This window comes from Sapajus apella, unplaced genomic scaffold (assembly GCF_009761245.1).
Source record: "Sapajus apella isolate SASKATOON/1434 unplaced genomic scaffold, GSC_monkey_1.0 scaffold57, whole genome shotgun sequence".
NCBI lineage: Eukaryota > Metazoa > Chordata > Mammalia > Primates > Cebidae > Sapajus > Sapajus apella.
The window spans coordinates 8,929,298-8,952,837 of NW_022436997.1; the positions used below are offsets into that span (position 1 = coordinate 8,929,298).

At 39.8% G+C, this 23,540-nt stretch overlaps 1 long non-coding RNA gene across 1 annotated transcript in view; it reads right to left on the bottom strand.

Moving 5' to 3' along the window:
• Window positions 1-16,665: 16,665 nt before the first annotated feature.
• Window positions 16,666-23,540, bottom strand: part of LOC116528159 — a 57,349-nt gene continuing 50,474 nt past the window's right edge. Inside the window, exon 3 of the long non-coding RNA XR_004258890.1 lies at window positions 16,666-16,724. This is a non-coding gene — a long non-coding RNA (uncharacterized LOC116528159). The remainder of the gene's footprint in view (window positions 16,725-23,540) is intronic.

Genomic DNA, 23,540 nt, shown 5'->3' on the forward strand with positions numbered 1-23,540 from the left:
ATTGAGGAAATATGTTCTCTTCCCAGGTCCACAAGGGTGTGTGGTTTCTAGGACAGGAACTTCCCAGCGATATGCCCTACCTGCCTTCCCCCACATCTCCATCTGGGAGACTTAACGGTCTTCGTTAACTTTGGCCCATATGGGAAAGGATCAAAGATCAATCACTCTGGTGGAAGTTTAAAGGAACTCTTTTCATTGGCCAGGGGCCTTGAAGAAGGGAATTTCTCCCAAGTTAAAAGTCCCCTTCTTCCACCCCTCCTTGGATTCCATAATTGGGTCCCCCTCCACTACCTTTGTGGAAGCTGCTTTTTCTCTCCTGGATTCCATCTTTCTGGATTCTCTCACTCAGTATGAGAGGAGCTTTCTTTCCCTGATTTTCCCCCTCTGGGAACCCTTCTCACTCAGTGTGAGTGTGGCTGTTCTTTCTCCTCACTCAGTGTGAGAGCTAGCTGTTTCTCTCTCTCCCTTTCTCCTTTTTTCTCTTTCTCTCTGCCTAAATAAATCACTTTGTATAAAAACTCTTTGGGGTTCGATATTTACTTGCGAGAGCACTGTGCCCAGTGTGGTCCTCTTTCCCATTCTTGGGTAAGTGAGACACAAAGAGCCTGGAACCTACTGGGGAGTGAGCTAAAACTCCCCTGTACCCCAAAACCTGGAAACATTATGATAGCTAATATCAAAATAGCATAAAATACAAGTGTTCATGATAATATGAAGAAAATAGAACACTTGTGCATTGCTGTGGTATTATAAAATGGTACGGCTACTGTAGAAAACAGTATGGTGAGTCCTCAAAACATCAAACATAGAATTATCATATAGTCCAGTAATCTCACTTCTGATATATACCCAAATGAACTGGCTAGAGTGTAGTGGCATGATCTCGACTCACTGCAACCTCCACCTCCCAGGTTCAAGCAATTCTCCTGCCTCAGCCTCGTGAGTAGCTGAGATTATAAGCACATGCCACTGCACCTGGCTAATTTTTGTATTTTTAGTAGAGATGGGGTTTCACCATCTTGGCCAGACTGGTGTTAAACACCTGACCTCGGCCTGCCTCAGTCTCCCAAATCAACAGAATATACATTCTTCTCAGTGCTACATGCCACTTATTCTAAAATCAAGCACATAATTGAAAGTAAAACACTCCTCAGCAAATGCAAAAGAACAGAAATTATAACAAACAGTCCCTCAGACTACAGTGTAATCAAACTAGAACTCAGGATTAAGAAACTCATTCAAAACCACACAACTACATGGAAATGGAACAACTGCTCCTGAATGACTCCTGGGTAAATGATGAAATTAGGTTAGAAATCAAGAACTTCTTTGAAACCAATGAGAACAAAGAGACAACATACCAGAATTTCTGGGACACAGCTATAACAGTGTTAAGAGGAAAATTTATAGCACTAAATGCCCACATCACAAAGCTAGAAAGATCTAAAATTGACACCCAGGTTTTGCTGATACCAAAACCTGGCAGAGACACATGCACAAAAAAAGAAAACTTCAGGCCAGTATTACTGATGAATGTCAGTTTGAAAATCTTCAACAAAATACTGGCGAACCGAATCCATCAGCACATCAAAAAGCTTATCCTCCACGATCAAGTCAGTTTCATCCCTGGGATACAGGCTGGTTCAACATACACAAATCAAATCAATAAACATAATCCATTACACAAACAGAACCAATAACAGAAACTACTTGATTATCTCAAAAGATGCAGAAAAGGCCTTTGATAAAATTCAACCATTCCTTCATGTTAAAAACTCACAATAAACTAGATATTGATAGAACATCTCTCAAAATAATAAGAGCTATTTATGACAAACCCACAGCCAGTACTGAATGGGCAAAAGCTGGAAGCACTCCCTTTGAAAGGATGCTCTCCCTCACCTCTACTATTCAGCATAGTATTGGAAGTTCTGGTCAGGACAATCAGGCAAGAGAAAGAAATACAAACAGGAAGGGAGGAAGTCAAATTGTCTCTGTTTGCAGACAATAGAATTCTATATTTAGAAAACCCCATCATCTCAGCCCCAAACTCCTTAAGCTGGTAAGCAACTTCAGCAAAGTCTTAGGATACAAAATCAATGTGCAAAAGTCACGAGCATTCCTACACACCAACAATAGACACGCAGAGAGTCGAATCATGGATGAACTCCATTCACAATTGCTACAAACACAATAAAATCCCTAGAAATACAGCTAACAAGGGAAGTGAAGGACCTCTTCAAGGAGAACTACAAACCACTGCTCAAGGAAATAATAGAGGATACAAACAAATGGAAAAATATTCCATCCTCATGGATAGGAAGAAACAATATTGTGAAAATGGCCATACTGCCCAAAGTAATTTATAGATTCAATCCTATTTCCATCAAACTGCCATTGACGTTCTTCACAAAATTAGAAAAAACTACTTTAAATTTAATATATAACAAAAAAAGAGCCTGTATAGCCAAAACAATTCTAAGCAAAAAGAACAAAGCTGGATGCATCATGCTATCTGACGTCAAGCTATGCTATAAGGCTACAGTAGCCAAAACAGCATGGTACTGGTACCAAAACAGACATACAGACCAATGGAACAGAATAGACACCTCAGAAATAATACTACAAATCTACAACCATCTGATCTTCAACAAACATGACAAAAACAAGCAATCAGGAAAGGATTCCCTATTTAATAAATGGTGCTGGGAAAACTGGCTAGCAATGTGCAGAAAACTGAAACTGGACCCTTCCTTATAACTTGTACAAAAATTAACTCAAGATGAATTCAAGTCTTAAATGTAAAGCCCAAAACCACAAAAACCCTAGAAGAAAACCTAGGCAATACCATTCAGGACATAGGCATGAGCAAAGATTTCATAACAAAATTCCAAAAGCAATTGCAGCAAAAGCTAAAATTGACAAATGGGATCTAATTAAACCAAAGAGCTTCTGCAGAGCAAAAGAAACTATCATCAGAGTGAATAGGCAATCTACAGAATGGGAGAAAATTTTTGCAATCTACTCATCTGACAAAGGTCTAATATTCAGAATCTACAAGGAACTTAAATTTACCAGAAAAGTAAAACATCAAAAAGTGGGAAAAACAAATGAACAGACACTTTTTAAAAGAAGACATGTATGTGACCAACAAACATATTTTTAAAAAGCGCAACATCACTGATCATTAGAGAAATGCAAATCAAAACCACAATGAGATACCATCTCATACCAGTCAGAACGGTGATCATTAAAAAGTCAAGAAATAAGGCCGGGCGCGGTGGCTCAAGCCTGTAATCCCAGCACTGTGGGAGGCCGAGGCGGGTGGATCACGAGGTCAAGAGATCGAGACCATCCTGGTCAACATGGTGAAACCCTGTCTCTACTAAAAATACAAAAAATTAGCTGGGCATGGTGGCGCGTGCCTGTAATCCCAGCGACTCAGGAGGCTGGGGCAGGAGAATTGCCTGAACCCAGGAGGCGGAGGTTGCGGTGAGCCGAGATTGCGCCATTGCACTCCAGCCTGGGTAACAAGAGCGAAACTCCGTCTCAAAAAAAAAAAAAAAAAAAAAAAAGTCAAGAAACAATAGACGCTAGTGAGGCTGTGGAGGAATAGGAATGCTTTTACACTGTTGGTGGGAGCGTAAATTAGTTCAACCATTGTGGAAGACAGTGTTGCAATTCCTCAAGGATCTAGAACCAAAAATATCATTTGACCCAGCAATCCTGTTACTGAGTATATACTGAAAGGAATATAAATCATTCTACTCTAAAGACATGTGCACACGTATTTTTATTGGAGGACTATTTACAAGAGCAAAGATATGAAACCAACCCAAATGCCCATCAGTGATAGACTGGATAAAGACAATGTGAGGCTGGGCACAATGGCTCACACCTGTTATCCCAGCACTTTGGGAGGTCAAGCCAGGTGGATCACTTGAGGTCGGGAGTTTGAGACCAGCCTGGCCAACATGGTGAAATCCTATCTTCACCAAAAATACAAAACTACAAAAACTATCCAGGTGTGGTGGCAGGAACCTGTAATCCCAGCTACTCAAGAGGCTGAGGCAGGAGAATCACTTAAGCCCAGGAGGCAGAGGTTGCAGTGATTGAAGATGGCACCACTAAACTCCAGCCTAGGTGACAGAGTAAGAGTCCATCTCAAAAATAAAAAAGAAAATATGGTACATATACACCATGGAATACTATGCAGCCATGAAAAGGAAAGAGATCATGCCCTTTGCAGGGATATGGATGAAGCTGGAAACCATCAGCCTCAGCAAACACACACAGGAACAGAAAACCAAAACCAAACACTGCATGTTCTCACTCATAAGTGGGAGGTGACAGTGAGAACACATGGACACAGGGAGGGGAACAACACACTCCAGGAAGTGTTGTTCAGGAAGTGGGGATGAGGGGAGAAAGAGCATCAGGACAAATAGCTAATGCATGCGGGGTTTAAAAACTAAATGATGGGTTGATAGGGGCAGCAAACCACCATGGTACATGTATACCTATGTAATAAAACTGCATGTTCTTCACATGTATTTCGGAACTTAGAGTAAAAAAAAAAAGTCCTGGCAATTATTCCCAAACTTGGATGTGCGGCAATGTTCCTGGGAGAGGTGGGCAGATTAAATGCAGATCCTGGAGTTTCACCTCCAGGGATTCTAGCTCTGCCACTCTAACTTGAGTCTCAGGAAGCTCAAGTTGATTCAAACACCCATCTTAGTCTGTTTTGTGCAGCTAAAACAGAATACCTGAGACTGGATAATTTATGAAAAACAGAAACTTACTTTCTCACAGTTCTGGAAGCCGGGAAAGACGTTTAAGATCAAGGCACAAAACCGAGGTTTTGTGTCTGGTGAAGGCCCAGTCTCTGCTTCCAAGATGACATCTCGAAGTCCATGCCCTATGGACAGGAGGAATGCTGTGTCCTCACATGATGCAAGGCAAAAGGGCGAAAAGGGATAAACTCCCACCATCACATCCTTCTGTAAGGGCACCAACCCCTTCACAAGAAAGCAACCCTCATAGCCTACTCACCTCTTAAAGGCCCCACCACGTAATACTACCACATTGGCAACACCTGAATTTTAAAAGGGACACATTCAAACCATAGCAATGCCTGTGGTCCAAGGAACTCATTTTGAGAAACTTTCTTTTTTTTTTTTTTTTGAGAGAGGGAGTCTTTCTCTGTCACCCAGGCTGGAGTACAGTGGCACAATCTTGGCTCACTGCAACCTCCTCCTCCCTGGTTCAAGCAATTCTCCGGCCTCAACTTCCCGAGTAGCTGAGATTACAGGCTTACACCGCCACACTTGGCTAATTTTTGTATTTTTAGTAGAGATGGGGTTTCACCATCTTGGCCAGGCTGGTGTTGAACTTCTGACCTCAGCCCGCCTCAGCCTCCCAAAGTGCTGGGATTATAGGCATGAGCGACCATGCCTGGCCTGAGAAACTCTATTCTTATTGCTAATATAGATCAGAGACAAGAGGTAAGTGTAGACTGTAGGCAGGGTTTACAAAAGTAGCAGATTTGAACTACCCCTTGAACCAGGCCTTAGAATATGAATAAGAAAATCCTCCCAACTTACCTGTTTTCCTAGACCAGGCCTTCATGTTTTACCAGCTGCCTAATTTCCAGTTAGAAAGTATTCACTGAAGATTTACATGGATCCTGGGCTCCACTCACTACACCTCACCCATCCCACTCAAGCACCAGAGTCTGTTTCCAACTTAAAATGAGACCCACCCTACTGCTGAACTTCAAGGAGCAACACCTGCTTCATTTGCAAGCCCCATCAGGATCCAATCCACGAAAAGAGCAGAGCCATGGAGATGAGCTCTTGCTGGTACGCAGCTCAAACAGGGGTGACTCCAAAATCACAAAACAGAAGAGCTTTGGGAGCACAGAATCTGACTCTTTCCCATGATATGGTCCCAGAAAAGACTTTTTACCCTTGTCTAGAGAGATAGGTGAAATTGCCAGGCTATAAGCCAGCTGCCCCTTATTAGCTGTATCTAGCACACGTGAAGTATTTAAGAGAGTCAGAAGTCAAGGCATGTGCTCTGTATACTTGAATCTGCAATAATCCAGGCTAGAGGAACTTTACTGATGAGAATGCTGGAAATTATTTTTTCTCTTGCGAATTTCCAGGATCTTGGAAATACGCAAGCAGTCTAAATTCATTCACTTGGGGATTTCAATGGATTGTTTGATTTGCTTTTTTCCAGATCAAGATGTGGTCTCTTTGAAGAACTGTCTCAGGACTCTGAGGCAGCAAAATTGTCAAACTGACAGACTTTGCCCCTCCTAAAAGGGAATTCTGTCTGACCCTACTTTGACTGTCCTCCATACTGAGCGATATATCCAGGAATTCAGAGAGGCATAATCTATGTCCTTTAACCAGAAAAGAGGCTAAACACACAAACTCAGGGAAACCCTATCCTTGCAGCCTTTCTTCCAAATGCAGAGTGCATAAAAGTGAAAAACCTCCTGCTCCTAAGACGCTTCTGTAGAGGCCTGGCTTCGTCATAATTCCCAGAGCTTTTAGCCTAGGAAAAACTTCAGGCTGACAAGGGGAAAACAAGCCTCACTGAATTCCTCTAAAATTTCCCTCATAAGATACCTTAAAAATTGCACTGCGATCCCAGATGGAGCAGAGTGGATCTAATGAGCCCTGGAGGTGGCCTTCCCCTCACCTGGCTCGGCAGCCCAGAACATGTCCCATAACTTAGCTGAGCCTCAGTTTCCCTGCAGACAAAAGAGGGTTAGAAAGGCCTCATGTCTACCCCAGAAGACAGTAAATCAGGATATGATTAAACAACTGTCTCCTGTGAAGGCACTTGGAAAAAAACCTAATAAGCTCTGCAAACAGAGAGTGTCTCCACATTTTCAACGTTCATATAGTCTTTAATGCTAGCACCCAATCTATCCTGGGAGTGGGGAGTGAGGAGCAACATTTGGCAACAATTTACACTACAGATAAATACACCCACCTTGACATTTTCAAAGCCTGGCTCAGAAGAAAAAGTCCTTTTTTTCCCTGAAGCATTAAGAGAAAATGTGCATGATTATCATCTGTCTAAAAAAAAAAATGAGGAAAGAAAGAGGGAGGGAAGAGGAATACAGCTGAACTGACACCGAGAAACTCACCATTTTATTCTGCACAATTGAACTTCATTAATCATAGAAATCAGAGATGGAAAAGACCTATTAGGTCACCCCATCTATCCCTCTGAAAGCATTAAAAGCTTTCAAATGAGACAGAAATCGGAGGTCCTGACTGCTGATGGCCATTAAAGATAGTTTTTGTGAAGAAAAATGTTAACCTTCGTGTCTCTGACAAATTACACTCTGGGTGGTTACGGGCTGCCTTTGCCAGAATGCCCCAGTTCTGGGGTTGGAGGTCACCACCCCTTAACATGAGTGCTGCTAAGTGGCTTCAGCAGGGACCCCTAGGAGAAAACCACCACTCGTTGACAGCGAGGACCCCGCAGGAGCAAGCATGGCCCAGTTCCCTGCTCTTCCTCTGTTCTCCATGCACAGAGGAAGGCTGCAGTTTCCTCTCCAAAACACCTTCCATTCAGGTCCTGCTTTTCCCAGGGAGCCATCCTTCTCTAGCTAGCCCACAGTGCAGCCCCTTTGCTGAGCCTTTACATCCTTCCATTCTGGTCCTTACCAAGCAGGCCTGGAGTATAGATGGAGCACCTGCTGTTTCAAAATGTCCCAGATCTCTTTGCCCCTTCCTCTGGCAATAGTCCAATCGTAGGGAGTTGTCTTTATCTCACTCCGTGTGACTGTGGTGAGGTGGAAACCCATTTTCTAGTTCATAAGAGTGTTCACATACCCCAGCCTGTTCATCATAGAAGCTCAGCCCTCTGACTATACTTATTGGCCAGGGATGAGCACATGACCTAAGCTGCTCCAATCTAGGTCATTCTCTGGAAGGAGAAGCTTTCTCTTTCCTCTGATGACATGAAGGTGGCAGAATGCAAATCTGAAACTGCAGTAGTAGCCACTCCCACTGCTTGGAAGTAGCTCATGTGATCAGAATAGAATGAAGACAACACATGAGGATGCAGACACAGGGCTGTATGCGCCTCAGGAGTCCCCAAGGACAAGCATTCCTGTTTTTCTCAGTTATGTAGCCAATACATTAAGTTTCTACACTTAAGCTGCAATCATGCATCATTTAATGTTGGAATACATATTGTTAAGCAATTTTGTCATGAACATTATAGAGTATACTGAACAAACCTAAATGGTATAGCCTACTCATAGGCTGTATGGTATAGCCTATTGCTCTTAGGCTACAAACCTATACAGTCAGTATATTACTGTACTGACTACTGTAGGCAAATGTAACACAATGGTAATGGTACATCTAAATATATCTAAATATCGAAAACGTACCATAAAAATATGATATTATAATCTTATGGGACCACCATCATACATGTGTTCTATCATTGATAATCATGATGATGAAAGATCATTATGCAGTATATAACTATACCTTCAACTTAATTTCTCTCCCTGGGACCTGTGGAGCCCTAATTACCAAATGCCCACTAGGTTCTGTCATTCGACACTTGTTTACATGTGAAAATCTTGAATCCCCAACAGAATGACAGCTCCAAGGGGGCAGAAACCTTACTGCTTCTTCTCTTCAGTGCCAAAGTCCAAGCTCCACCCAGATGGTCATTATTAAACAGCAGTTCGTTGAATTGTATCCAAGTACCTTTGCCCACAGAAATTTGCCTTTACTTTTCTTTCCTGCAGGGACTGCAGGTAGCTGAGAAGCATCATGAGTCACACCCCACAACTCACTAGCTGAGTGACACCCTGATATGTGCATCCTCCTCTAAAGATGCAATAAACATGACACAGCAGGTTGCTTCCAGCACTGGCCTCCCTTTCCCCAGGATATGTTGTGCTGTGATTTTTCATTGAGGCCTCAATTTGCATTTTAATATATCATACATGACTGTTCATACCAGCCAAAGTCTGGTTCCTTTATTTCCTTCCTATAACATCTTCTTGCTGTTGTGGTCATAGATCAGGCCCAGGTTGGGGACCTGCCCTTGAGGGCCAAGGACAGAATTTGGTGAGAAGAAATTTTAATAAAAGCAGAGGTGACATCAGAACTCTTTAGCCCAAAGGCAGAAGGTGACAAGAACAAATTAGTCTTGGTGACACATAAGAAATAACTGAAGATAAGACCTTAAACAAAATCACAAAACTTTTATGCCCCCTCCCTCTCCTGTGGCATCACCTCCTTCCTGCATCCCTTCTCTAGGGCCCTACCCTCCAAAGTCACCTCTTCCCTTGTGTCTCTGAAGGACTCCCAAAACCTTCATGTGGCCAGCCTCAGATAGCCATCAAAGATTACCTAATGAAACCCGTTTTTCATTCATCATCCCAGGGGGGAGCTGTATGTCTTGCCTTTGCTCTCTAACACTGAAAATAGCAGCACACACTTATATACCACTTCCTAGGTGCCATGCACCATTCTAACTGCTTTATAAAGATCAACTGATTTCATCCTCACAAGAACCTTAGAGAAACAGCTAATATAATCAATCACCAGTGAGGTTAGGTAATTCATTCACATCTGCATGGCCGATAGACAACAGTACTGACATTGTATTTTATAAGAAAATATCTGTAAGCAACAGGATTAGAACGATGATGGATTGTTTTAAGCAGGGGATCAGTTGGGGTATTGGCAGTTTGGGAACAAGCTGGGTAGAATTAGGAAAGGAAAGTGGGAAAGATAAACCACAATTGGCAGGCAGTTAGGGCTCACATTGTAGAAGTGAGCAACCACACAGAATGTGGACAAGAAGTCTTTGAGAAGCCTGGAGGGGGATAATACCAGACTCAATGCAACTAGCAAATTAACTGGTGGGTGGCAGGCGCTCCCCGAGAAGGGCAGCACAGGCACCAGAGGCACCTCACAGATGCTTTGGCTCCAAGCTGGCCTTGGGCAGCCTCTGGGATGGCCAACACCAGTGAGAATGGCACAGACGAGGAAACAGAGATTTCAATCAGAGTTCTAATAGTTAGGACTCTTTTTGACTGAGACTTTGTCTCTATGTAGAAATATAATTTGAATTTTAAACACTGGTACATACAATGGTGAGAATTTGGGGATTCATATATTATAATAATAAATTATTTTGATAATTTTTATTATGCTCAGTAAAACACGTGATTTATATTTAATTGCCTTACTTAAATGAAATAAAGTAGTTGAACTATAATTGTTACATGCAATATAGAATTCACATTATAAACCAAAATAATTCTATTATCATAAACTAGTACATGATTTTATTAAAAATTGCACATTGCAAATGTTTGACCTGAAGGTTTGTTCATATCCAGTTGATGCTAAGGTTTCTCAGGTTGAGGTCTATTTTGTAAAATTCTGTACCTCATTGCCAAATCAGGATGTGCACAGCCCCCACCTGGGTGAGAGGTGGGCTGACTGTCAAAAGGAAACAATCTCGTGGTCCTTGACAGGTCAGCCAACTTAAGATAGGCTTACCTCTACTTCTTAAAGCAACTTTTTATTAAGGTATAACTTACCTATAATATACCACAAACATTTTGGGTGTACAAGTCAGTGAGCTTTGACAAATCTGTGTATCCACTTAACCATCACCACAATGCATAACCACTGAACTGAAAATAAATAAATGCAAATGGGTACAGTACAATGAATATTTCTAATGATAAGGAATAGGATAAATCCACAGAGATTTAAAAATTTATAAGTAAGATTTTAAACTCACACAGATTTGTTGATAATGGGTTCAGAAGCACGTAGGGCAATGACTGACACATTAGGCTTACTATAAGGAAAAAGAGTGTAAGTCACCAAATGTCCAAGAAGAGATAGAGGAATGTGTCAAAAAGTAATCTAGGAGTAGGAAACCAAAACCTCTAAAGATATTTATTGATTCTAAGTCTTGCTCCAGTTAATACTGAGGGTTGATGTGTTGGAATAGACCAAGTATGGGATAGTACTATCTATAGCAGTATTTTATGAATCAAATTAAAAGACTGGGCTCAGTGATCTTGCATGTGACCACACTTCATACTGACCAAAATGTCTCTCAAAGTCACAAGTCTCTACATGAGCCCCCATCAGCCTGGATCTTCAGAGGTTAAGATTTGGCTGCATCACTAATGTGACTGTAAGAAAGCCAAAATTATTAAATACAGTGGGATTAAATGTCTAGCAGGTCTCATGCATTTTATTCTTTCAGTACTCTTCAACTGTGGGAAATCTTAACCCTGTGGTTAAGGTTATTCTGGGAGCCAAGGGCATCTCCTGCCAAAGACCAAGAGTGATATGTACCATTAGTATGCAACACTTGAATGCAGCTGTTTTTTGAGACTGTTTCCTACAAGGTGAAAAAGCAAGCTGCCTCTTTCAGAAGTATGGGTGCAAAGAGGACAAGAGGGTGATGGGCAGTTTGGGCACAGGCTGAGACTCTGGAATCTCAGGTCAACTTAAGACATTTCAGATGCTCTCAGAGCCTGATGAATCAGGAAAGCACCTCACTTTAGTCAAGAGAGCTCTAAACATTTCCACTCTTCTTGAGTCTTCAACTCCAAGTTTGACTCTGTCAGTCTCTGAAGACTGAGACTATTCTAAACTAATAAATTAAAATACATGTATTGCTCATCCAATGTGTGCTGACACTCTACTCTTAAGAAACTGGTATAACCATTGAAGAGACAAGACATATGGTAATGAAAACATAAACAATGAGTAATGGGCACAACCAGGACTGAAGGAATTCAAAGGTAGCTAGTTTTACAACCAATATTGGAGATAATTTACAGTAAGACTTCCCTTCTCCTTATATTAAACAGAAATTTAAATTTTTATACCCAACTCAAATTTCTCATGCCTTAATTTTCTTTCACAGGGCCCTGTACAGATGTGGAGCTAACTAACCAACAGCTAAGTCATAAAGCTCATTAATTCCTAGGATAGAGCTTTCCTTTAGGAAAAGACAGGCAGAAATACATCTTTAAAATATTTCTTCCTGGGCTTCTTCCCTGGTTCTTTTTTCTTTAGCTCTTTTTTTTCCTCTTAGTCCCTAAATGTAGATTTTTATAAGATTCCGACCTTGCTTATCCTCCTATTCTTTTCATACTCTTTCCTGAAACTCTCAAACACTCTTAGAGCATTAGGATGGTAAAAGGTCTTATGATTCCATGGACGTTATATGAGAACACATTATGTTACAGACACCAAACTGAGGCCCAGACAGAAAACTGACTTTCTGAGACCGTACTAAAACTTCATTTGGGAACAACTGATAAAACCTCTTTCTATAACAGCAAAGCTCAAACAAGAAAACTGACTTACGTGGCTTTTCATGGTTTTCACCGAATTGGCCAATGGGATATTTTAGGATTCTACAGAAACAAAGTCAGTGCCCTAGCCTTGTGCTATTGTGAACGGCTTTAGTCTAATGATTGGATATTCAAAGATAAGTATCCACCTTATGGCAGAACAAATTTCTTCTTGGGTCATCTAAGATCAACACTCCTAAGAATATACATTTTGGAGCTATTTTATTAACAGGGAAGATCCACATTGTCAAACATAAATCCTCACTTCCTTTTCTTTTAGTGAACTAACAGGTGTTACATAGTTTTCAAATTAAAAAAGCATATATAGCTCCCTAGTTTTCTCTTCCTTCTGCTACCTTCATTTCCCAGGTGATACCAAGATCCTTTGAGAGTGAATAAGAGATCTGTAACTCTGTGACCAGTGCTGAAAAGTGGCTCTAGTAAGCAGAATAAAAAGGCCACTGGACTAGTCATTTTATTCAAGTTCCACTATTAACTCACTAACCATATTAGCCTCAGCAATACACTTAATCCTTAGAATTAATTGTCAAACAAGAGTGATATACATCCTGCCCATATAGAGTGACCCTTCTTTCTAAACCAAATGCCTATGTACATATGTGAAGTCCAAGCACCCCTATATATGCTATAGTTTCTTATTTCTCCACCATCTATAATGGTAGATGTTACCTTTATTTACTTAGGTTTCAAAGACAGAAAAACTAGGATTCACCCTACGGAAGCCCCAAAATCTATTTTTTCAAGACAACCAGTTGATCCTTCTTTCACAATATGTTGTGAAATCATGCTTCTCTAACCTCTTTCTCTATTTAAGACTTTTATCATGCCTCATCTGGATGGCTCCCATGGTTCCAACTGGTCTTCAGAGCTCCCTTCCTCCCATCCTTGTATTCCAAGATGTTTTCCACTATTACCAAAATGACATGTCTAAAACTTATATCTAATTATATCATCCTCTACTTAATATCCCTCAGTTGCATTGCCTTCATAAAAGCATGAATGTTCTTAGGTAATATTAAAACATCCTTGACCATCCCTATCTCCATAATCCCATCCTTGCTTATACTATCCCCTCTACTTGTGTCTTCATTTTTTTCCTCATTTACTTCTGTCTTTTCTCACCCCACATCCTCACAGACTCAATTTTCCTAGCATTCTTCATGCCTCACAATACCATTGCTATTGTATTTGCTCAAATAAGCATCCTTCTTCATATCCCCAAGTAGCAGGTTTCGAGAACTTTGAAGAGTCTGAGATTAGCCCGTCATAGTTTTATGGATGCTTGTAGAAGACATAAGACTCATGAATCAGAGAAAAGAGACAATTTATTCCTCATAGCATTGCAGGAACCAGTGCATCTGCATTTGTTCTAGTTTCCAGTTCCTAGAATATAACTTGAAGGGGGCTAAAAGGCATCTACAAACACTGTGAACCATGTTATAGGAGAGGAATTCTGAGTTTATGGAAGCCAAATCTTTTGTAATGGGTAGTAAACACACCTGCCTTTTGCTCCTGAAGAAGATATTATCTTTTATCTTTCAAGATTGTCTGTTACACTAACATTTTTGAAAAGACAGTCTAAAACAAAGGATAATTAGCACATCACTTAGATGTGCAGAAGCTTGAGAGACCTATACCCATAGAGAACTATCTTTCAACACACTGAACAATCTGCAGTCATAGTTTTTATAACACTGAGTTTCTGTTAACCCTATAACTGTCTATCGCTGTCATTAGATGTTGAACTTCATGACATAGAAACTGAAACTTGTTATTCTGGGCTTTACTTAGCATATAACACATAGTTGGGGTCTCAAATGTATATATTGAATAATAATACGAAAATTTTATCTAGATAAAATCTTAAATCCTAAATCTACATCAATTTGGGCATCTTTAAACAGATAATTCATGTAATTTCAATTAGATAAAAAATGTGAAGTTTTCTAGAAAGTTATAATGAGCTATAGCGAGGTAAGATATTTTTAATGTCTTGAAAATTTTTCTCCAAATTATTTCTTTCTTATATTCAAAATGGAGTAGTCGAGATGGAGTCTCACTCTGACACCCATGCTGGAGTGCAGTGGCACCATCTCTTCGCTCAGGGCAACCTCCGCCTCCCGGGTTGAAGTGTTTCTCCTGCTTTACCCTCCTGAGTAGCTGGGATTACAGATGCACCTGGCTAATTTTTGTACTTTCAGTGGAGACGAGGTTTCACTGTGTTGGCCAAGCTGGTCTCAAACTTCTGACCTCAAGTGATCCACCCACCTTGGCCTCCCAAAGTGCTGGAATTACAGATGTGAGACACTGCACCCAGCCAGGAGTAGCTAAATTTTAAGATGCATTTGTTAACCAAAACCTCACCCGCAGGTCTCCCTTTTCTCCTATTTATTTAATTCCTATAAGACAACATATCCTAAACCCACATTGTCTTCAATGAAAAATTCTTGATAGAAATACTTATTATTTCTGCTTCCGTAACTCCCTTCAGCTATGTGAACACACAAAAAAAAAACCCATAAAAGAATATGAGAAAATTTTTGGAGGTGATGGATATGTTTACTACCTTGAATATGGTGTATACATATATCCAAATCCATCGAAATGCATATATTAAATCTGTACAATTCTTAAAATATCAGATCTTAAAATATTAAGTATTTATATCTCAATAAAGATATTTTAAAAATAAAAATATTTTATTTTTAAAGCTCTTCTATTTAATTCCCATACAAAACCTCCATTCTCCTTCAGCCAAATCTGCCATGCCTGATTTCTCCATCTCTTCTCTTTCATAGAGGCCACAGTATGAAGTGCTTCCTTTCTGGGGTCTAGGACAGGGTAGCATTGTCCTCTGAGGCCCAGCTTCATGCATGGAGCTAGAATTCTCTGAAGTCATGAAGGTAATGTTCTGGGTGTGTGAAGAATTGAAGTGAGGTTGGTTTGGAGATCAGCACTAAATTAATATAAACAATTTTCCTTAGTTATCTGAGAATAGTCCAGCTCAGAACCACTTTAATCTGCAGGAAATATATTTTTTCTTTGTGCATCCCAAATTATTATCCTCACTGACCTGTCTTTTCCTACTTGTCTTCAAAATATTCTTGCCCCAAACACCACTGGATAGATTAGGTACATTGTCTCAAGGATATAATTGTGATAGCACAAATATAATTCAAGAAGAAAAAAAAGGAAATTACTGGGGAAAGGGCTCACCTATTGTCCTTTTGCATTTGTACATCATTAAAAACATATGAGTTTTATTGTATTTTATTATCTTTTAATGGGGAAAATTTTTAAGCATTTATATTTATTGCTATAATTGATGTCCTTAGGCTTTAGCACTTTATTTTCTCAGCTTTCTTGCTATTCCCTTAATTTTCTCTTGTTTGCTGGGTTGTTTTAGCTGTATTTAGTTAGCTATTTGAAAAGTTATGAATCCATGCTTTTAATTATATTAATAGATAATTTTAAAATATTTTTGATGAATTATACATACAGAAAAGTGGATATTATTCATGTATTTCTGTTTTCAGAAATACAAAGTTATAGAAATAACAAATGTATCAAGAAACAGAACATGACTGGCATCTCAGAAGCCCCTGTTGATCTCCATTCCAGTCTCTGGCCCTCCAATGGTAATTGCTCTCCTAATTTTCAAAAGCATAGATTAGTTTTGCATGGAATTATCTAGCACATACTCATTCGTGACTGGCTTCCTTAGCTCAGCATTATATTTATGAGTTACAGCAATATTGTTTTACATAAAGTGCCCTCATTCTCATGACTATATAGTAGTCCTTTAGATAAATATACCACAATATATTTAACCATTTGACTGTTAATAGACATTGTGTCAGTTTCCAGTTTGAGGTCCTAAGAATAGCGCTACTTCTGGCTATTGCTTAAGATGTAGAAAAGTAGAAAAACCATCACTTCAACTCTTGCAACAAAAATGCTACAAAATCCACAAATTTATAATTTTACTTGAACCCATCAGAGATCTGAGTTTACAGGAAAAAAAAAATGGCTAATCTGAAATCTAAGTATATGCAAGTGTCTGCAAGGAGAGATAGAACATGAGCACTCAGTTACCCAGGACAGATGCTGCTAGACACTGGTAAGAATTTAGCTAAAATTGTTATCGAACTGTTAAGGCCAAGCAATGGGTCTCAGGAGAACAGAGTACTCTTGAGAGTGCAGATATAACAAAAATGTGCACCCATGCACAGGCTTTTCTACATGCAACTCACCAGTGATCACAAGACAGGTTGACGAGGGTCCTGAAGAAGCATTGCCTTGCAATGCAAGCCTGAAGGAAGAGAACAGAGGCTGTGAGGGGAAAGACATAAAACCCCACCCAGATTATCCTTACCTTTTTCCTCTTCATAATAAGGCCAAAACTGCTTGAGGAAAGCCAACAAGCACTGTCACACTCAAGGCAATGGTGAAAGCCTACCTCATCTAGGAAAATAGAACAAAAAAAAAGTCTGCTCTAGGGAAGATGCAGGAATACAAAATTGGGCTCAGAATTATGCCCAGCAGAAGCACAGGAACACCGTGATGACCACAGTCCTGAAGCTCAGGTCCAGTGCCTATATAAGGCTGAGGCTTAATTAGAAGAATAGAGAATACACCTGCTCCTTACCACAAGGCTAGGAAACATTGAGTAACAAGTAATAGGGGAGTTCTGCTACAACAGGGGCAAGAGCATGGAAAAAAAAAATTCTGTCTACTTCTGCATAGCAAAAGAAACTATCATCAGAGTGAACAGACAATCTATAGAATGGGAGAAAAATTTTGCAATCTATCCATCTTACAAAGGTCTAATATCCAGCATCTACAAGAAACTTAAACAAATGTATAAGAAAAAGCCAAACAACCTTATTTTTTTAAAGTGGGCAAAGGATATAAAAGAAGACATACCTATGACCAACAAACATAAACAATAGCTCAACATCACTGATCATTAGAGAAATGCAAATTAAAACCACAATAAGATATCATCTCACATCAGTCAGAATGGCTATTATTAAAAAGCAAAGAAAAAAAAAAGATGCTGGTGAGGCTGTGGAGAAAAAGAAATGGTTTTACACTATTTGTGGGAGTGTAAAGTAGTTCAACCATAGTGAAAGACAGTGTGGGGACTCCTCAAAGCCCTAGAGGCAGAAATACCTTTTGACCCAGCAATCCTATTATTGAGTATACAACTAAAGGAATATAAATTATTCTATTATAATGATACATGCGCATGTATGTTCATTGCAGTACTATTCACAAAAGTGAAGACATGGAATCAACCTACATGACTATCAGTGATAGACTGGATAAAGAAAACGTAGTACATATACACCATGGAATACTGTGTAGCCATAAAAAGTAATGAGATCATGTCCTTTGCAGGGACAAGGATGGAAATGAAACCCATTATCCTCAGCAAACTAGTGCAGGAAAAGAAAACCAAATACCACATGTTCTCACTTATAAGTGAGAGCTGAATGATGAGAACACATAGTCACATGGAGGGGAACAACACACATTGGGGCCTGTCAGAGGGTAAGGGGTGAGAGGAGGGGGTGCATCAGGAAGAATACCTAATAGATGCTGAGCTTAATGGATGCTGAGCTAGGTGATGTGATGATCTGTGCAGCAAACCACCATGGCACACGTTTACCTGTGTAACAAACCTACACATCCTGCACATGTACCCCTGAATTTAAAATAAAGCTGGAAACCAAATAAAAAAAAAAAAAAGGATAGGGACACTTCTATGTGTTTGCTCCTCCAAATTGTCCATTACAGTTGGGGGTAAATATTTCTTCCTTTCTATCTTTACAGTAGAGTAATAACTTATTATAGAGAAGATATTCTAAATCCAAACACCCTCAAAAATCTCTTACATTGCAATTAAAGTACAATAAACACACATAAAAATAGAAATTTTAAAAATAAAAATAAAGACCAAAACAAATCTCTCTAAATCATAGTATAAATGGAACACCTAAAGCTGAGTGAACCAGACATGGAGAAAAACTATATGGCAAAAAAAACTCCAACCTAAAGACAAGGTAGTGTTTGAGCAATTTGAAGCAAGTGATACATTGCTAGTAACCATAGCAGTAATTAAACTCAGCTTAATTCCTAATTCATGCAATTTCTCAAAGTTTTAACAGAAGGAAAGCCATGCCTATATTCAAGCATATCAACGGTTTACCTCAGCTTCAGAAGTACTACACAAGCTGTGTGTCTTTCCACAAAAACTTATTGGGAAAAAAAAAAAAAACTGTCAAGAGACAATTCCATCAACAGAACCAGATACATTTATGACACAGATGTTGGAACTATCAAACAAGGAATTTAAAATAACTATAATTAACATGTTAAAGGCACTAATGAAAGGAAGGATACCATGCAATATCAGATGGATAATTTCAGCAGAGAAATGGAAACTTTATAGAAAAGAATCAAAAGGAAATGCTATAAATGAAAACAGTTTAACAGACATAGAGAAAGCCTTTTATGGACTCAACAGTAGACACGACACAGCTGTGGAAAGAAGCAATGAACTTGAAAATAGATTAAGACAAATGATCCAAAATGAAACAAAAAGAAAATAAAATAGTAGTAATAGTAATAGTAGTAGTAAAAGAACCAAACACACAACAGCTATGGAACACTATCAAAACATATAGCATATGTACAGGACTCTCAAAAGGAGAAAGAGAGACCATAAGTCAGAAGAAATACTTGGAAAACTAAGGGCTGAGAATTTTTCAAAATTAATGATTGTATGACACGAAACAGGGAAAAAAACAAAATGAAACAAAACTAAGCATGTCATATTCAAACAACTTGAAACCAAAGACAAACAAAATTCTTGAGGAAGCCAGAGAAAACTGGACAAAAATGAAATGGTGGGAAAAAACTGTGTATTTAGAACTCTATACTCAGGAAAAAAAAAAATGCCTTTAGGAAACAAGGGAGAAATAATTACTTTGCAAGCAAAAAAAGAAAAAAAAAAAAAAACTGGAAAACTCATTATCAGAAGAGACCTAAGAAATACTAAAGAAAGTTTTAAAGGCAGAAAGAATATGATAACCAGACAAATCAGAGACTAGGATCTGCACAAAATAAAATTAAGAGGCATGAAAATAGAATTAATGAAGGAAAAATAAAATTTCTTTCATTCTTAACAGCGCTAAAGTATCTAAAGCAAAAATAGTAGCAATGTATTGTGTTTACAACATATGTAAAAGTAAAATATGTGATAAAAATAATACAGAAGATATAAAAGAGAAATTGGGAACAACATTCATGCGAATAAGCAGTGTCTGTTGTATTTAGCAAACATAATTAACTCCATCCTTTCTGGTCCCCCGATCTGTATGGAACTGCCAAGTGGCCGGAAGCACTGGACCGGAAGTGAAGTCAGCCAGGCTTCCAGCCCACAGGTTGGTCCTTGCTCACAGGCTAGACAAGGGGAAAACCCGATCAAGCTGTAGGAGTAAATAGCCACAGAGGCACCTATAAAACAAGCCCAAGGAGAAAACAAAGCCAACTACTTTTCTGTATTCTTCTGCCTGCTTTTCTTTAGGCCCCGACAGATTTTTCAGACTTGGAGAAACAGCCCATCCACCTTTCTCTCCTGGATATAACTCAGCTTCTATTCTATCCTATTCTATTCTATTCAGCCCCAGCTCTTGGGAGAAAAAGCTTCTCTGTAGAAATGAAAGTCTTCAGGCCACATTGGCTCTGGAAGGAGCAGTTCCCCTGGGGTATTGGGTTTTTTTTCTTTCTTGCTTGCTCTCCTTTCCACCATGCGAAAGGAGTCCACTTAGAAGCAAATTTACAACAGAAGCTGGAAATCCAATCTCTCAGGCAAGAAAAAGCTGGATTTTAAAATAACTCAGGAAGGTAGAATTTGAGAAAGGAATAGCTGCAGTTTTGATCATGTGTCAAATCTGTAACGGCTGAGTGAACTCCAGGAGCTTCCTGGTACTGCCCGGCTCTGCGGGCTCTGAGCTGAGCAAGATGTTGGCAGGCGGTGATGGAGACAGGGCAGGACTGCTGTAGGCAGCTCTGACGAGGAGGCAAGGGGCAGGCTGGGGATGTGGCACAGACCCAGTTTTACCTCCAGAGCTGCCTGTATCATTCTATCATGATCCAATAAAACATGTACCTGGAAGAGCTTCAGTTTTAAAGCAGCGAGCAGCTACCTGTGTGCGATCTAGCCCTAAAACACAGAGCAAGACTGCATCCTCTAGCAGTGACCAGCTCAGGCTGGAGGGTAAAAGCAGCTGGCACCAAGGAGCTGTTCTGATAATGCCTGCTTTTCTTGGGAAGCCTGAGAAGCCACCAAGGGTAAATAATCCACACGCAGAGTCCCAAATGTGCCACCATTGTGTTTCTTAGGTGGCCTGTTTCTAAAAGCTGGTCCTACTACAGTGTCACAGTTGAAAGTGGACTCCTCAACACCATTCACACTCTCTCCTTCACCTCCTAAAACTAAACTGTGTCTATGTCCACAGGAGGCAAATCTTCCAAACACTGAGCCTCAGTACAGAGTGTCCTTGTGACAAACAAGTTTCAAGAGACTTCCCCATGCAACTCAGCAGGTTAGAAGCCTCAAGACCACTAAGAATCCCAGGACATTAGCTAATGCCACTGTTCCTATCTTTAAGAAAGATATCCTCTGCTACTGGAAAGCTAATTATCCTTCACAGTTGATATTTCTTCCACCACAAAGCCTTCTCTAACCATGCCAGTCAAAACCTGATTTCCTACAGGGCTTTATCTAATACTTAGATATGACTTTTTACCTAATAAATAGCAAAGATAAAAATACCCAATCCTGGCAAAAATGAAGGAAAATAAGAAATGTACTCATTGGTCCATTTCTCTAAAGGCTGGGTCAGCAATGAGCACAAAATGGAAAATGTGTATGCCCCTGGACTTGGCATTCCTCTTCTAGGAGCTTTTCCCACAGCAAAAACTGTGGGAAAAATAAATCTACAGAGGTGTTCACTGAAAGCCAACTCATACTGAATGTTAATTAAGTCTACTTGTTCCCGGATCTGAGTTCAAGTCCTAAATTTCGACGTTAACTTTCTGTCTCATTGATCTATCTAATATTGATGTTGAAGTCTCCCACTATTATTGTGTGGGAGTCCAAGTCTCTTTATAAGTCTTATATATCTGGGTATTTCTGTATTGGGTGCATATATGTTTAGGATCTTTAGCTCTTCTTGTTACATTGCCAACTCATACTGAGGGTAAGTCTGGAGACAGATTTCCTAGCTCTGGTTCCTGGCTCTGGCACTTAGAAGCCTAACATTCTTTGAACTTCAGTTTCTGCTTGCAGAGTTGATGTAAAGATTAGATTATGTAATACATGTAGCCTGGTACATCATGAAAAACTAATAGCTTCCCATTTTTGTTATTTTAATTCAAATATTTTAAATAAACTCATATTGCTACTAGGATTTGATTAGCTACAATGTGATTGATCTACACAATTGAAAACTACACAAGCTTTGTGGTGTTTGTTTGTTTGTTTTTAAGACAGGGTCTCACTCTGTTACCAGGCTGGAATACAGTGGCATGATCATGGCTCACTACAGCCTCAAACTCCTGGGCTCAAGCAATCCTCCCACCCCCGCCTCCTGAGTAACTGAGAGTACAGGCATGCACCACCATGCCTGGCTAATTTCATTTTTTATTTTTTTGTAGAGACAGAGTCTGTCTGTTTCCCAGGCTTGTCTCAGACTCCTGCTTTCAAGCAATCCTCTCTCCTCAGCCTCCAAAAGCCCCCAGGATTACAGGTGTGAGCCACTGCACAAATCTATGCAAGCTTCTAAAAAAATAAAAGTTCTATATACATGTTGAATCAAAAGAAGAAAATCAGATTCAAGAAAGCCTGTGCATTTATGTGTGGGTCTATTTTTCTGCTATGCTTTGAATATGTCTTCTAAATTTCATGCATGGGGAATTTAATCCCAAAATTTACATGTTGATTGGAGGTGGGGCCTTTGGGAAGTAATTAAGATTAGATAAATCATCAGAGTGGAGACCCGATGATGGAATTGGGGGTTTTATAAGAAAAGAAAGAGGTCTGGGTGGACACTCATACATGCACGCTCCCTCATTCTTGCCATGTCATACCTTCTACCATGTTATAATACGGCACAAAGGCCCTCCACAGACACCAATACCATGCTCTTAGATTTCCCATTCTCTAGAATAATGAGTTTAATAAACTTCTCTTCATAAATTCCTGTTTAGTAACAGAAAATGAACTAAGCCTTTATGTGTGTACATGTTTGTATGGCTGTGGTTGCGTATTGTCTAGTGTGTACATATGTAATGTGTATGGGTCCTGTGTGTAAATCTATGAGGTTTATATGTACATGTGGGTTTTCTGTTGCCTGCAGTGTGTACATATGTGTGAGCTTTGTGTGTATACCTTCAATATGTGTACAAGAGATCTGTCTGTGGTATATGTGTGTGAAGTGTATACGTGTAGTGTGTGTGTGCATTCTGTGTCTGTGGGTTGTCTGTCTGCAGTGTCTGCATGTGAGTTCTGTGTATGTGTGGTATATTTGCATGTGCATTCTAGGTGCATGGTGGTATACTTGTAATTTCTGAGTGTGTGGTATATTTATATGAGAGTTGTATGTATGTGTGTGTGTGTATGTATGTGTGTGCATCTACAGGGTCTGGGGGAATGTATTTGCATGTGAGTTCTATGTGCATGTGTGATATATTTGTGTGTAAGTTCTGTGTATGTGGTGCATTTATGTGGGAATTCTGTGTGTGTGTGTGTGTGTGTGTGTGTGTCTACAGGGTGCAATGTGAGTTTTTTGTGGGGGGATGTATTTTCATGTGAGTTCTGTGTATGTGTTGGTGGGGTGCATATGTGAGCTCTGTGGGGCAGTATATGTGTATGTGAGTTCTGTGTATGTGTCTGCGGGTTGCATGTGTGACGTCTGTGGGCTGGTGTATGTGAGTTCTGCGTGTGTATCTGGGGGGGTGCATGTGTGACCTCTGTGGGCTGGTGTATGCATGTGAATTCTGCGTGTGTATCTGGGGGGTGCACGTGTGAACTCTGTGGGCTGACGTATGTGAGTTC